Source organism: Podarcis pityusensis (assembly GCF_964106645.2).
Source record: "Podarcis pityusensis genome assembly, chromosome: 15".
In the NCBI taxonomy this organism is placed as follows: domain Eukaryota; kingdom Metazoa; phylum Chordata; class Lepidosauria; order Squamata; family Lacertidae; genus Podarcis; species Podarcis pityusensis.
Window position 1 is genome coordinate 38,638,736 of NC_138040.1, and position 15,723 is coordinate 38,654,458.

At 41.5% G+C, this 15,723-nt stretch overlaps 1 protein-coding gene across 1 annotated transcript in view; it reads right to left on the reverse strand.

Moving 5' to 3' along the window:
* Positions 1-15,723, reverse strand: part of LOC308463800 (neuropeptide FF receptor 1-like) — a 37,059-nt gene that overhangs the window by 13,520 nt on the left and 7,816 nt on the right. The gene's annotated exons all lie outside the window — the stretch shown is intronic.

Here is a 15,723-nt window from a genome sequence, read left to right on the forward strand (position 1 = left end):
TCTTTTCCAGGGAGTCTTCTCTTCTCATGAGGTGGCCAAAGTATTGGAGCCTCAGCTTCAGGATCTGTCCTTCCAGTGAGCACTCAGGGTTGATTTCCTTAAGAATGGATAGGTTTGATCTTCTTGCAGTCCATGGGACTCTCAAGAGTCTCCTCCAGCACCATAATTCAAAAGCATCAATTCTTCGGCGATGAACCTTCTTTATGGTCCAGTTCTCACTCCCATACATCACTACTGGGGAAACCATAGCTTTTACTATATGGACCTTTGTTGGCAAGGTGATGTTACACTTTGGTTAAATTATGACTGGTCCTTATTGAGCCTTCATCCTGATTTTATTATGGAGAGGTTATATGACAATGAACATTCACCCTGATTTGCCAGTACAGTGCTTAACTCATTTTCCCATTAATCATTTGTCCCCACCCCACACTTTTCAAGGTAATTCCTCATCACTTTCCAAACCGCCAAGGGTCAATTTCGCCTTTTAAAATACGTATTTCTTATTCTCTCATTGTGAAAATCTAAAGTTCCAGTATGTGCTTGAATCCCTCCCACAAAATACTGACAGTGTGGAAGCATAGTCGAATAGCAAAAGAGGCAGAAAGTGCTTAGCACAAATGTTAAATGTTTTACAAGCTTCTTGGGCTCTATCCAGGGTCCTGAAAGGCTAACTACTCTTATTCTATGGAATCTTGAGCCTGACTCACTCCTGCCTGCCCTCTGCCCCAGACTATTCACTAGATCTACACCCTCCTAATTTACCTGCAGGTACTGCTTCATCAGGAGTAGACAAATGCAACTTTCAACTCTCTTCAAAACTATTATCTGACTAATGGGAGTTGTAGTCCAGCAACACCTGGAAGATATAATTTGGGCTACTTTTCCAGTCCTTCTAAAAATGCATATACAGTAGTGAATAGACAGAAAGAGATTATGCCTGCAGTCTCTGCAATCTCCACCATTAATTAACTTTCTGTGCAGAGAATCTACAGATAAGCAGGCTGTATGCAGCTGAGATTCCTTCCAAAAGCAGAGTCCCACAGTTGCACAGCAAGACAGAGACAACAGGCATAGCTTCTGTGCATACTAAACCAATCATTTAAGGGACAAAGACAGCTGGCATGATCTTTCTTCACATGTTTACTTTCAGAAATTCTGGAAAAGACTAAATTCTATAATGAATTAACTCTATAAGACAGAGATATCCCTGCTTCTCAAGACAAGCAATGCTGCAAACTGAAGTTCTGATACCAAATAGACACCAGGTGTTCACCGTGCATAAACAAAGCAGCTCCGAAACAGCAACTTGCAATTGTCAGCAAAGCCCAGTCAAGTTCTCTGTAAGCCTGGTTTGTTTTCCAAGCCAGAATGCTAATCAATTCAGGCCTCCAGCTAGGAAGGTACACAGAGGCTGTCGGAGTTTATTCTTGGCTGTCCTCACAGGATGGTTAGATTCACCCACGCTAAACACTTCACACACAAAGGGGCATGTTTCTTAGGAGTAAGACAGTTTACGGCTTTAGAAATTAAATCACCCTGCTTTTCCACCTCCCCTCCTGTCCATCCTGCAGTTCACTCTAAGCTTCATTTTCTTTGTTATGCAGGAGGGAAAACACATTAGATGGATGTCGATATTTATTTCTGTATACCGTGTGGGTGGTCTCTTCTTCCTTACTGGGCTACAATCCAAGGACCATATGCAGCTCTGGTACAGGTGGGAAGGTTCAGAGGCAAAAGTGGGTGGAAGGATGAATATACATTTTACCTTCTAGGCAACTGGTTATTTCCTACACACAGCTCTCGCTATCCTCCATTCAGATTAGCAAGAATCAGTACCAGAGTTCAAGGACATCATCCAGCCAGACAAAATAACTCAAGGTGGATGTAAGGCAAGACCAGTGAGACCAGTGAGGTTTGTCCTGGGAACCACTGTTTAAGAAAGTACTTGACAAACTGGAAATAAGTCTACAACAGAGTGGCAAAGGTGATGAGATACCTGAGAACCAAGTTCTGTGAGGAATCATTGGAAGAACTGAGTACGTTTGACCTCAAGAAGATACCATTATGATGCAACATGGTAGCTATCTGGAAATATTTGAAGGGTTGTCACATATCAGATGGGCAATTTTGGTTTTTTGCTGCTCCAGAGGATAAGATCCAAATCAATGGATTCAAATTACAAGAGACTAACAATTTTAAGAGCTTCCTGATGTTATGAGCTGCTTGACAGGGGGAAAGACTTCCTTGGAAAGTGGTGGATTCTCCTTCATTAAACATTCTGAAACCGAGTTCACCTATATGAGATGCTGCACTTATGAATTCCCTGCATTGGTGCAGGGTTGGATTACACGGCCATTGAGATCCCTTCTGGTTCTATTATTATATGAAAATCCACTTTGAATAATGCTTTTGGGGAAACTAAAGACAAGTTATACTACTCTCATTCTGAATCAAGAGGGGAAACTGTCACTGTTCCAGTCCAACACTGGATCCCACAGAGAAGGAGGTGAGGCTGGTCAAAAGTTGCAGGACCATGGATAACTCCATATGAGCAAGTTACTCCAAAAAGGGTTGGGAGCAGCCTGCAGCTTAACCCTCCGTCTCAAGACTACAAGCTCCACCACCTCATGTAGAAATGCAGAGCTTTAAAGGGCCAAGCCCCTGACCAGTGGACAGACACTCCTCTTCCACTCCACTGCCTCCCTCCTAGTGCGCTCTCTGTGCTGCTGGGCTAGTGAAGTGTGGTGGGAGGCATTTGGTTCCCCCGGCTCATGCTCAGAGCTCCAGTCTTGGCACCTGTGAGAATCTGAGCTCTGGCCCTCATAGTCCAGAGGATTATTCTGAGGGCTCCTGTCTGACAGCCAGTAGTCAGCCTAGAGCCCTGGACTTGATCCATCTCCTTAACTGGTGCCTCTGTCTCTGCATCTTGGTTGCTGCTGAATAAAGGGGTAATGAGAGGAATTCATCCCCATTGTCAAAGCAGCAGGGCTGAGAGTCTCTGTTTTCCATTGTGTGCTATGGCAGTTTAATTGCCACCGTACAGCACAGCCAAGGTGAGAGCATCACTTTGGTTGTCTCAGCAACAGGGTTGCATTTCCTTTCAAAGCTAGGGTCGCCCGCACATGATGGGTGTGAACATTTTTCTCTCCTTTCTTAGAACCCAGGGGGAAAATGAGCAATGGGGAGGGGTTTCAGCACAGCTCCAGTGAATTAATTCACAAAAAAATGTGAGAGATGGTAATTCACATAGCAGTTTCAATATTCAAATGACTGAGCCACAAATGGTCCTTAACGAAAAAAGAAATCCTAGCAACCAAAATGAGCATTAAAGCAGGTTACGGAAAAGGTATTTTAAAAATGCAACTGCTTTCCTCGGCTCCTTTGGGTGAAAAGTTTGGATAGGCATTAATAAATACAATTCTGTACTGGAAATCAGCCCTGAGCGCTCACTGGAAGGACAGATCGTGAAGCTGAGGCTCCAATACTTTGGCCACCTCATGAGAAGAGAAGACTCCCTGGAAAAGATCCTGATGTTGGGAAAGATGGAGGGCACAAGGAGAAGGGGACGACAGAGGACGAGATGGTTGGACAGTGTTCTCGAAGCTACCAGCATGAGTTTGACCAAACTGCGGGAGGCAGTGGAAGACAGGAGTGCCTGGCATGCTCTGGCCCATGGGGTCACGAAGAGTCAGACACGACTAAACGACTAAACAACAACAAAATTATAATATTTACAAATGCTCAGTGATACACCCTGAGTATACCTGAAGGAGCATCTCCACCCCTATCGTTCTGCCTGGACGCTGAGGTCCAGCGCCGAAGGCCTTCTGGCGGTTCCCTCACTGCGAGAAGCAAAGCTCCAGGGAACCAGGCAGAGGGCCTTCTCGGTAGTGGCACCCGCCCTGTGGAACGCCCTCCCATCAGATGTCAAAGAGATAAACAACTACCTGACATTTAGAAGACATCTGAGGGCAGCCCTGTTCAGGGAAGTTTTTAATGTGTGACATTTTAACGTATTTTTAATCTTTGTTGAAAGCCACCCAGAGTGGCTGAAGAAACCCGGCCAGATGGGCGGGGTACAAATAATAATAATAATTATTATTATTATTATTATTATTATTATTATGAATAGTCCAAATCCTGTGCAGCATGTTTCAACATAACACCAATGCATTTGGAAGCAACTATCTTGGAGAAAATAATGTAAAGTGAAAGGTTATTTCATCCATGCATGGTGAAGTTGTAAGGCTATTTAAAAAATTCTGAGGGGAGGGGATTAGAATATAGCAAAATGAGAAGTCAGTGCATTGCAATAATACTTCAATGGAACTTTTAACTATCTTTGATGGACAAAACAGAGACCTCCCTGACAAAGAGTTGCTGTTATTTCTTTTGGCAGCAACTAGGGAAGTGACAGCATGAAATTGGAAGTCAGATGAGGAAGGTTCACTATAGGAATGAACAAATGTGATTTGGCAAATTGATTTACTGGAAAAACTGACTACACACATAAAAGCAACAAGACAAGTAAACACTGTGGATGACTTTTGTAGTCAAAGGTACAGATTTGTTCCTTGGACAAAATATAATTCTAGCTACTCATGGATCTTTGGGATAAGTAAAGAATGTTATACTAGTTAAATTTACTTGTTGTGTAACAAAAAGTATTAAGATTATCAAGGGTAGTGTACAGCTAATTTACAATGTATGCAAAAATAGGTACCGGTACATCATTGCTCTTTGCTGCTATTGTTAATGGTATTTTTTAATAGAACAAAATATAAATAAACTGGGTTTTTAAATAAAACAATAAAACCCAAACATCAACATTAATCATCCTAAAACTTACCAAATAATTATCCTCAATACAGTGAATAGAAAATTATTGGTGTGTAGCAGCTACTTCTGGTGGTTACTATGTATGGCTGTTTTTTATTCCAGATGTGCCGAACTGTTAATGATTTTTTTCCAAAAAACACATTTGTCATGCTTTGCTTCTCTGATGTTATCTTAGGCCACTGATGAAGACATTTGGGTCAAAATGTGTTGAAGCATGCTGCTGCCTAGGATTTGGCCTATTAAGGACAGATTATTGGAGCGCTTGTATTCAGAATAATTACTGCAAAATAATATTTTTTTGTCAATACAAATACTCCAGTATTACATCCATAATAACAGATTTATGTAAATTTATTATGCCTTTTGTCCTTAACTCGGATTTTTGCTACCGTTTCAGTATTCAGCAGAATATCTGGGGTGTCTGCACAATAGAACCATTCTATTCATTCCTCCCTTCACCTAGTGGGCAGGCTGCAAAATGACATTTCGTCTTCTGGTGAGGCTTAATAATACGTCTATATTATTCAATCTCAGCTTCCCCAAGCATATTATTATAACTAATTTACAGAGCCAGATTTAGATAGTGCAAGACGGTGCTCTCCAAGGCCCCCTGACACGCAGAACCATAGAAAATAGGCTGCCGTACAATCTCAGTTGGAAATGAGGACCATTCGCCAGTCTTTGCTTCTGATAATTCATTCCTGGCATTTTCTACCTGGCCAGGTATTCTTACTGCTGCAAAATAGCATTGGCTGGAGCATGATGCTCTGGTGCAGCAATGATCTAAAATCTTCCCCAGCAGCTTATCCTCAGGCAACATTGATCAGAATCTTAATAAAGCATCAGGGTTTCATAATGTCCTTGGTGGTTCCATTTGCACTTTTCCTATTAAAAGATTTAATCAAAGTTTATCCCAAGACAGAATGTGACATTTTAGAATGTGGATAAGCGAGGCATTTGACACACCACACCATCACTTAGTACCCTGAGCCAAGTTAAAATTTTGTGCACATGCAATTGCCAGACCTTCCTCTCTGTATAATGGTACCCACAGAAGCACCCCTGGCAAGTTCTGGGTGGTCTTAACCTTTAATGCTTAACCCTATGCAGAGAAAGGCAAAGGCTGGGTCCAGGTGCCACAGAAATAGACATCTGAACAGCATAGAAATGAGCCACAGAGACCTTTGGGACTGCAGGCTCCCTTTCCCCCTTTTTTTTGTTCAGTGTGGCTGCAAGGAGATAAAAACCTTTTGTCCCCATTCTTTATTTACCATTATTGGAGTTCTGAGTTTGTTTTCAACATTGTGAATCTATTTTATTCTTTGCTTTGGTAATACCAAGATTACACACACACACACACACACACACACACACACACACACCTGTAGTTCAAACAGCTTTGGACTGACTTCGCCTGGAAAAGTGGCATATACTGTAAATTAAATGAAAAACATTTGTAAATTGTGTTTTTTAAAAAATAAATAAAAATACCAGCATTTGTTTCATGGTTAAGATCAAGTTCAGGAGAAATGGCAAGCTGAAGTGATACCTTCAGGACTTCTTGAAATCTTGTGAGCATGAGAGTTTGCTGTGGCTCATTCTTGTAACATCAAACCATGGTTTATCATGACACCTGGATGCAGCCTACTCCCTCAAGTCCCATTGAACCAGTGCCAGAACTTCCACCAAGGGATGATTCTTGATTTCACTCAGGAACAATGCACTGTGATCACAGCATGTACTAACCAAGGCCATAGGGCCATCCCTGCTGTGAGGTAGAATGAGGCCATCATCTCAGGAAGCTAATCTGGCATGTCCTAAAAGGGTGACATTCTCTATATCCCCTCCACAATTATGGAACTTGTTGCCAGTTGGGCACTGCCAGACCACAGCGCTACAGCTGAAGTGTGGGCTTTAGCCCATTGGAGGAACTCCAGTTTTTCATGGAGTAGGTCTAGGTTCAATCCCATGCATCAGACTCAGTGTTGGGCAGCTTCCTATATTCCTATAGGCTTAAGGAATAAGCTATAAGGCAAGGAAGCATGTAGGTAGTATTTTGCCCAATTGCTCAGTCCAAATTATTTTAGATGTACCTGGCAGTCTTTAAGTTCTGACTGCTCTGGAATGATTCTGTCTCCATAAATCCCATGAAAAGCATGCACAAATAACACTGTTGTTAACAGACTATCATGTGACACCTTTTTGCACAGAGATCTGGATTCTAGCCAAGGTGAAGGCTAGTCAGGAAGAGCAGGAGGACTACCAGGAGGACCAGCTAGTATAAATCAAGACATAAATAATGGGAATATTCACAGTTAGTATTCATAGTCAGGACAATCTGGGGTGTGCAGTGCAATCTTATGCATGTGTACTCAGAATTAAGTCCCACTGAGTTCAATGGGACTTGCTCCCAGGTGAGTCTGTCTTGTGGACTGAAGCCTGAAGGAATAAGTCCAGCTCAGCCCCTACAACCTGTTTTCAAGAGACACCAAAAGCGGGGGAGGGTCCTCACTTATAACACAATTTCTTGATTATTCACTATTATAGGGCCATGAGCTTGAATGCACAAGACTGTCCAAGTAGCATTCACATGGAAGGTCAGCAGAGGGCACCAGCATGCTATGTAAACACCTTTGGATTCTGAAAAATGAAGATCAGCTTAGAAGAAAATGTTACCAGTCTTTTTTCTTCCACTTCTTTTTTTTTTTTTTACACAGGCTTTGCAGGAATATAAATGATCAATTGCTGTAAAGGTAAAAGGTAAAGGACCCCTAGATGGTTAAGTCCAGTCAAAGGTGACTATGGAGTTGCAGTGCTCATCTCGCTTTCTGGCCAAAGGAGCTGGTGTTTGTCCACAGAAAGTTTTCCAGGTCATGTGGCCAGCATGACTAAACCACTACTGGTGCACAGAGGACCGTGACGAGTGCCAGAGCGCACAGAAATGCTGTTTACCACCCCACCACAGCAGTACCTATTTATCTACTTGCACTGGCATGCCTTCAAACTGCTAGGTTGCCATGAGCTGGGACAGAGCAACGGGAGCTCACTCCGTCGTGAGGATTCGAACCGCCGATCTTCTGATCAGCGAGTCCAAGAGGCTCAGTTGTTTAGACCACAGCACCACTTGTAATGATCCAGTGCAACTGGATAGGCACTCATTTCTGCTTCTATAAGCTAATAATTGGGTGAAATTCTTTGCCGTTTTACTTGCTATGGGTGTGATTCCATCGAGGAAAGGCTGGTGCAGGAAATCTGCTGCTACAAGTGCCCATCAAGGCCAACTGGTGCAACTTGCAAAAAAACATGTGATTCGCCTCCACAAAAAGCCAGGAAAATATTTTCAAGTTGTTTCAGCACTGGCACTTCACACCACAAAACTGTAATCTTATTAATCCATTTTCTTCACCTCTCTCTTGGCGAGGAGGCACAGAGATCAGGAGAGTATTTCATATGTGGTGATATAGTTCAAGCATTCTGAGCAGAAATATATTCAATGAAATAAGTCTCTTTACAAAACAGACAGTTCACAGTTCAGTTCAGTTCAGTTCAGTTCAGCACAGCACAGCTTTGCCGACTGTCTTCCATGGGGAACAAAAGGAGCTGCATTTTAAGGAATTAATTACATTTCTATGCATGGCAGCCCATTAGTAGAAACTGGTGGCACAAAACTGGAAAAGCTCGTCAAACATGCAACTTTCTCCATGGAGACAAAAGGCAAAATGGACAGCAGCATTAAGGGCGAAACCTACAAAATATATGAAAGCTTTAAATGGAACTCAAGACGCCAACAATTTTATGGAAATAGACTGTCCTTTTTTTACTTTCTTGTCTGGCAATCCACACAAATTGCACCCTCCATCTATGCAGTGCAACGTACGTTGTTAAATACCCGAGCTTTTAATCAGTGTGTGGTTGAAGACTGTACTGTTTTTGATACATATTTCTGCTGATGTACTAGCATAATCTAAAGCTTCCCCTTGTAAAATTGAATATCAAAATAAATTTAGAAATGAGAGAGAGAGAGTGAGAGTTTTCACACTTTAATGCTACATCTGCATGTCCCAGTGGATAACCAATCAGAAAAGCAGAAATATACCAATGTGCATGTTGAATAGATAGCTGCAGCCATATATGTGATAATGAAGCAAAATATGCAATTCGTGCTGATGTTATTTCACAGTCGTCAGCATCATAATGCTTCTAAAGAACTATTTTGACTATATTTCCTGTTCCAATAATAAACAGACCTTCTGCAAGAATAAAAATAAAATAAGTACGCAAGAACCATCGCCACTGAAAATGTCAGGACATTTCCCAACAGCGAATGACAGTGACAGATCCTTTTGAGTTGACACACTGCTTAGGCAGTTTCCTCTTCCCTTCTCTATTAGTGACATTTTACCCAGTGGAAGTTTACACCCAAGTTGGCAGAAAGAGGCAGAGCAGAGCATGGGGCTAGCGGAGTCACAGAGATATAACAATTACCTTTCAGATATGAATGCAAACATGTGGCCTTGCTTTCATCAGCCAACTGATGTGCCAAAGGCACAGTGGGGCACACCTACAGATGGCTAGGCATGGACCACACTGGATTCAGAGCCTTTAGGTGGTCTTGCTGACCACCCACTTCAATTCATCCCCTAGGCAATAAATCTCTTTCTTTCTTTTTTAGGTTAACGTTGCCCAGCTATTAGGAACAGCAGAGAGAACGTCATTCACAGAAACATCGAGTCAGCCAAACTGTAAGTTTGCGCTGGTACCCTGAATACCCTTTGCACAACAATGGAGCATGCACATGTGTATCTCAGTGGAAAGAGAGTTTGTGTCATGCTCATGAAGCAGATACAACCACATGCATATTACTTTGCATACTTACAGTGCGATCTGGTGAACGTTTCCTTGGAGCTACAGTAAGTCCCATTGTGTTCAGTGGGACTCGTTCACTCCTAAATGTGTTTGGACGCCGCAGCATTAAGCTTGCCAACTGCCATAATGAAGATCTTCTTTTATACCACCCAAGCTAAGAACATACATTTCTTACCAGTGTTGCCAACTTTCTTTTCTTTTCTTTTTTTAACCATCCCTGTTCATCTGCCTTTAACTATAGCCTGGCACACAGAAATTAGAAATTAAGCCAGGAAACATTCCTCAGCCAGTAAACAAAACTTTGTTACTCCCATTTTCTGCACCTCAATTGTCTGTTTTTACTTATCATTGCATGCATATCACAGCTTTCCTCCAAGGAGTTCAAGGTGAGCATGGTTCTCCTCTCCACAACAACCCTGCCAGGGAGGTTAAGCTGAGAGACTGTGACTGGCCTAGTCTGGAAGTAAGCTTCCAGACTAAGTGGAGAATTTGAACTAGGGTGTTCCAGGTCCTTTTCCAACAGTCCAGCCACTACAGCACACTGGTTTTCTTGATGTTAAGAGCCAAGGGTACTAAAAAGGGAAACAAAAGACTAGTCCCAGCACCAGCAGTTAGCCAGTTTGAGCACTGGCTGAAGGTCCCAGAGACTTGGAAGGACTCTTCATGGAACCAACCCAGCTGAGATTCACTGCCCTCCTCTCCAGGCCTTTGGATGCTGCAACAAACTCCCCGCCTCCATATAAATACATTTCTAACCACCACAGGTTATCTTTTGGGTTTTGTGTGAGGCAATTCTTAGATACTTGGAAACTCAGGCAAAAGCAGAACAAATAAGAAAAAATTATTTTACAGAACAAAGTAAATAAAACAAAGGATGTTATCAGGAAGTAATGTTCTTTCGGGAAACGGTTAACTTATTAATAATTATACTAAAACTAATGGATGTTACAGGCTTCTAAACAAGGTAGTAACTGCATAGCTTCTTTCAAACTTCAGTTGCTTAAATTCAGTTATTACACTTCAAATAGTTGTTACAGGTTTCCACACTAAATGGAAAATGCTCAGCTTATTTGGAGTTATTTTACTTCAGGTCCTTAAGTTAGTTAGATGTTTACAACTTAATACAGTGGTACCTCGGGTTACAGGCACTTCAGGTTACAGACGCTTCAGGTTACAGACTCTGCTAACCCAGAAATAGTACCTTGGGTTAAGAACTTTGCTTCGGGATGAAAACAGAAATTGCGCAGCAGCGGCGTGGCAGCAGCAAGAGGCCCCATTAGCTAAAGTGGTACCTCAGGTTAAGAACAGTTTCAGGTTAAGAACAGACCTCCAGAACAAATTAAGTTCTAAACCCGAGGTACCACTATACTTTGGTTCTTAAACAAGGTGGTACTTTCTGTCAGTTACCCAATTACACTCCTGAGGTATTTCCAAATAGTATAACAGACCCAGGGGATCACCACACCCCTCTTAACTGGTTTGGGTCTTGGGAGTCTTCTCTTTCTAGGTACATGAGAGGTACCCAAACACCCCATACTTCTTGACATAACACATAGTTAAATGGTGGCATTTGCTCCTCCCGTAAGAAGCAGCGACAGGCACCAACTTGGATGGCTTCAAAAGAGGATTTGACAAATTCGTAAAAGCTAAAGCTAACAGTGGCGACTAACAGCTTCTACATTCTTAATGTTTGAATGTGAAAGCTAGTGCAGGATTGGGGAACATGTGACTCTCCAGATGTTTTGGGACTGTAACTCCCATCCATCCTGACCACTGGCTGTGCCAGCTGGGGCTGATGGGAGATGAAGTCCAAAAGTATCTGGAAGGCCCCAGGTTCCCCACCTCTGCACTAGTGAGCCAATCCTACACTATGTTTCCTCCATTCTTGGCTCTTCTTGTGTGAGAGAGACTTGGGGAATGGCCATAAGTAAGGATTTGATTCTTCCACACACCCTGGATCGTCACCACGACAGGTGAATTTTGACACAATGGCAAGGTCACACAGAGAGCAAAGAATGGGAGATGGAGGGGAGGGGAAGAGGTGGAGCAAAAGAATGGTGAAAAGAAGGGGAAGCTGCAAAATCTGACACTGCATGGGGTTCGCAAGTAGTTCCAAAGGCCACCCAAACTTTTCTTAGGAGAACACAGGGAAAGTGAGCTGGGCCACCAGGGGATGGAACAGACCAAAGACCTGGAACAAAGAAGCAGCAATAAGCGAATGAGATGAATTGGGGGGGGGGGGGGCTTTGGTGCAGGGGAGGGGCAGGAGAATGGAAATGTCTAAAAACTTGAAAGAAAGGGGAAATTATGAGGGACATGGAGGAATGCATTACCAAGAAATTGAGAGCAGTAGAGGACTCAGATGTGCATAAAATTTTTGTTATTCTTTGAAGGAGAACTACCTGAAAATGATTCACAAATAGTATTTAACTCTGAGTAGGCTTCCTAAGATGTGTAAGTCCGAATCAGATAAGTCCTGGAGATTCAAAGAGGCAGAGGAAATGTTTTTTCATAAGTGGTGGACTTGTAAAAGGTAAAAGATTATTAATAATAATAAATTTTATTTATGCCCCACCCTCCCCAGCCAAGACCGGGCTCAGGGCGACTAACAACCAATAATAAAAACAAGTTGATTGAAATACAACTTTAAAAGAAGATTCAAATACAACAATAAAACATTAAAATGCATTATTGAGAAATAATCTATAATGAATTGGGGGGGAAATTCTAAAAGTACTTTCCAAAAAACAACAACCAGAGTCTTTTCTGTTGGGGATAATTCAGACTGAAATTCCCATGTGTCAAAAAAGGTCATTTATGTATGTTACTACTGCGGCCCGTGTTTTGTTAGCCCAAAAGTGGAAAACGAGAGAGGTCCCAACCAAAGAAGAATGGCAACAGTAAGTTGACAGAATATGCACAACTTGCAGACTTAACATTTAGAATAAGAGAACATGAAGAACGTATGTTTAAAGAAGACTGGAAAACGTTTATTGAATATATGGGAAATAATTGTGTACAGCTGAAAACGCGGGCAGCATTAAGATAAATTCAACAGTATAAACAGTTTTGATGGATGCAATAATGGAATACTGAATGGTATAGCTTTTGTAAAATATGCAGGGATTTACGATATGTAAAATGAACCATGGAAAGAGGAGGAAAGTCACTGATATCGAAAGGATGTAAAATAAGTATTTTAAATTGTGAAACAGAAAAGTTAATAAAAAATTATATATGAGTATAAAGCCTGATTTCAGAGCACAAAAAACCATAAAATTTGCATGCACTAACCTGCCTGTGTAGGTGCACATTTACAAATAATTGCTGTAATTTAAATAAAACCCCTAGAGGTGCACTCCATTGTCTCTTGAGGCAGACCAATGCCAACAACATCATATTGGGGATGACCTATAACCAGATGACCTGTGTGTCTGCTGTCCATTGTTGATGAGCTCTCCTTGTTCTTCCTTCTTAGAGTTCATTAAGTTGAACTTGGACTGGAAAGCCCTTCAAGAAGATGACTCTTTTAAGGCTGCCCTTTGTAAACTAGGACCCTAATACAACTATTAAAAGTGTAAGAGTCCTGTCCCATTTTTTATGTGTCTTGACATCCTAGCACAATAGGAATAAAGGAAGCTTATCCCAAGTCAGACCGCTATTCCAGCTCAATATTGATGCTTTTGAATTCTGGTGCTGGAGGAGACTCTTGAGAGTCCCATGGACTGCAAGAAGATCAAACCTATCCGTTCTGAAGGAAATCAGTCCTGAGTGCTCACTGGAAGGCAGAGCTTGAAGCTGAGGCTCCAATACTTTGGCCACCTCATGAGAAGAGAAGACTCCCTGGAAAAGACCCTGATGTTGGGAAAGATGGAAGGCACAAGGAGAAGGGGACGGCAGAGGACGAGATGGTTGGACAGTGTTCTCGAAGCTACCAGCATGAGTCTGATCAAACTGCGGGAGGCAGTGGAAGACAGGAGTGCCTGGCGTGCTCTGGTCCATGGGGTCACGAAGAGTCGGACACGACTAAACGACTAAACAACAACAAACATTTTCTACACCGACTTGGAGCAGCTCTCTAGGGTTTCAGATGGGGGGCACAGACAGCCCTACCCAGGGACTGAACCCAGGATCTTCTTCAGGCTAAGCAGATGTGCAATCTATACCCTGCAGGTAGGTGGGGTTTTCCGTCATGAGCAATGTCTCCGTGTAAGTAAATCACACATAAGTTGAAGGTCCGCCATAACGCTAAGGTAAGTCTGTGTCTATTGCTCTCTGCAAATTGGCATTTTAGAATTAACAATGTGCATCATGGGGACAAATCAAAAGTGAGCATGTAAGGGTGTGGGGGGGTGCGCTATTGTTTGCTATTTTAATTATGTATTTTGTCTTTGACAATATGACATCTCTCGCTACCTACAAAGGGACTGCTCACAGGCGCAGACTTTGTCTGGATAAATATGATAATATATGGAAGGATTTTATGCAAAATGTAGGCTATTAACATTTACATAAGTATTAGGATAAGAACACTATACTAATTTATATAAGAATGTATGGGAATATCATATATTGCATTTTTGCTTATATCTATATTTATAAATATCTATCATCTGTATCTTGTATATGTATCTTTTTATTTTTTATAATTTTTATTTATGATTTTTAAGTTCATACATTTCAATAATTTTACAATCGTTAAAATGATTTTGAAACCCGACTTCCTTCCCCCTCTTTCTGCAGTTCCTTGAATTTAATTTTTATATTTTCTGCATATTCCAAATTAACTTAATCATTTATTCATCTACTTTAAATGTATACTCTTATGAAACTGCAGGTTATTACAATAATCCTGCCAATGTTCTTTCTTATCTGTTTACAGTTTGTTGGTAAATATTCAATAGACAATTTCCATTCTTTTAAATGTATATTTGGTTTTTTCTCTCCCCCTCATCTTTCCTTCTTTTTTCTGTATCACTTTATTTCTTTTAACTTAAATCACTCCAACAAAATGTAAATTTTATTTTTTTAAATGTATCTTGTTTTTATACTGTAAACCATGCTGTGGTCTTCGGACGTTGTTGTCCAGAGACAATGCAGTCCGCCTCCGCAGGTGAAGTCAAGCCGCTGGAGAATCGCAGCAGCTGAAGACTGGAAACTCGTAACTGCTGCCTCCCGCATTGTTCTTTCTGCATTAGCACCTTTGGATGAGAGGCGGTATAGAAATTCAATTAATAATAATAATAATAAGATGTTAAATTATTTTTGTATGCCACAACTGCAGCAAGAATTTTGTTAGCGAAGAATTGGAAAACACAAGAAGTACCAACAGTGGAAGATTGGCAGATGAAGAGGATGGACTTTTCGGAGCCAGCCGACCTGACTGGAAGAGTCCACGACTAGAAGGAGGAGGAGTACCAGGAAGAATGGATCAAATTTAAAGACTATTTAGCTAAATATGTTAAAATAACCTAATTGGAAAAGCTTGCAAATACGAGATAGGCTTAGGATTTAAATATGTAAGGATAGGAATTAAGATGTTTAAAGCCAGATTAGAAGGAATGAAAGATGTTAAGCGATCAAGATAATTTTTCTTTGAGAAGATCAATTTTGGAAAACTGTTAAAATGATATATAATGAAATTCAACCGGGGGGATTTGAGGAAGTCACTTAACAATGTTACCAAGATTGGTTTAATTATAAACAGGATGTATGTGTGTTTGTTTGTTTTAAATTTTTTGGAAAATTAATTTAAAAAATTGAATAATAATAATAATAATTTTTAAAAAGTTGCACGCTGGAAGCCAAAGGCGAGTCCTGAGTCTATGCCAGTTTGAGACCATTCTGGTGCAAACGACCCCGTGCTAGGTGGTCAAAGCCTCTCCCTGCGCACTGCTCTCCCTGGAGGACTACGCTTCCCGCCGTGCTTTGCGCGGCGCCGTAAACAAAGGGGCGGGACCAGAGGCCGCTCCCTGTTGCTTTCCCTCCCTGAGGACTACGCTTTCCGTCGTGACG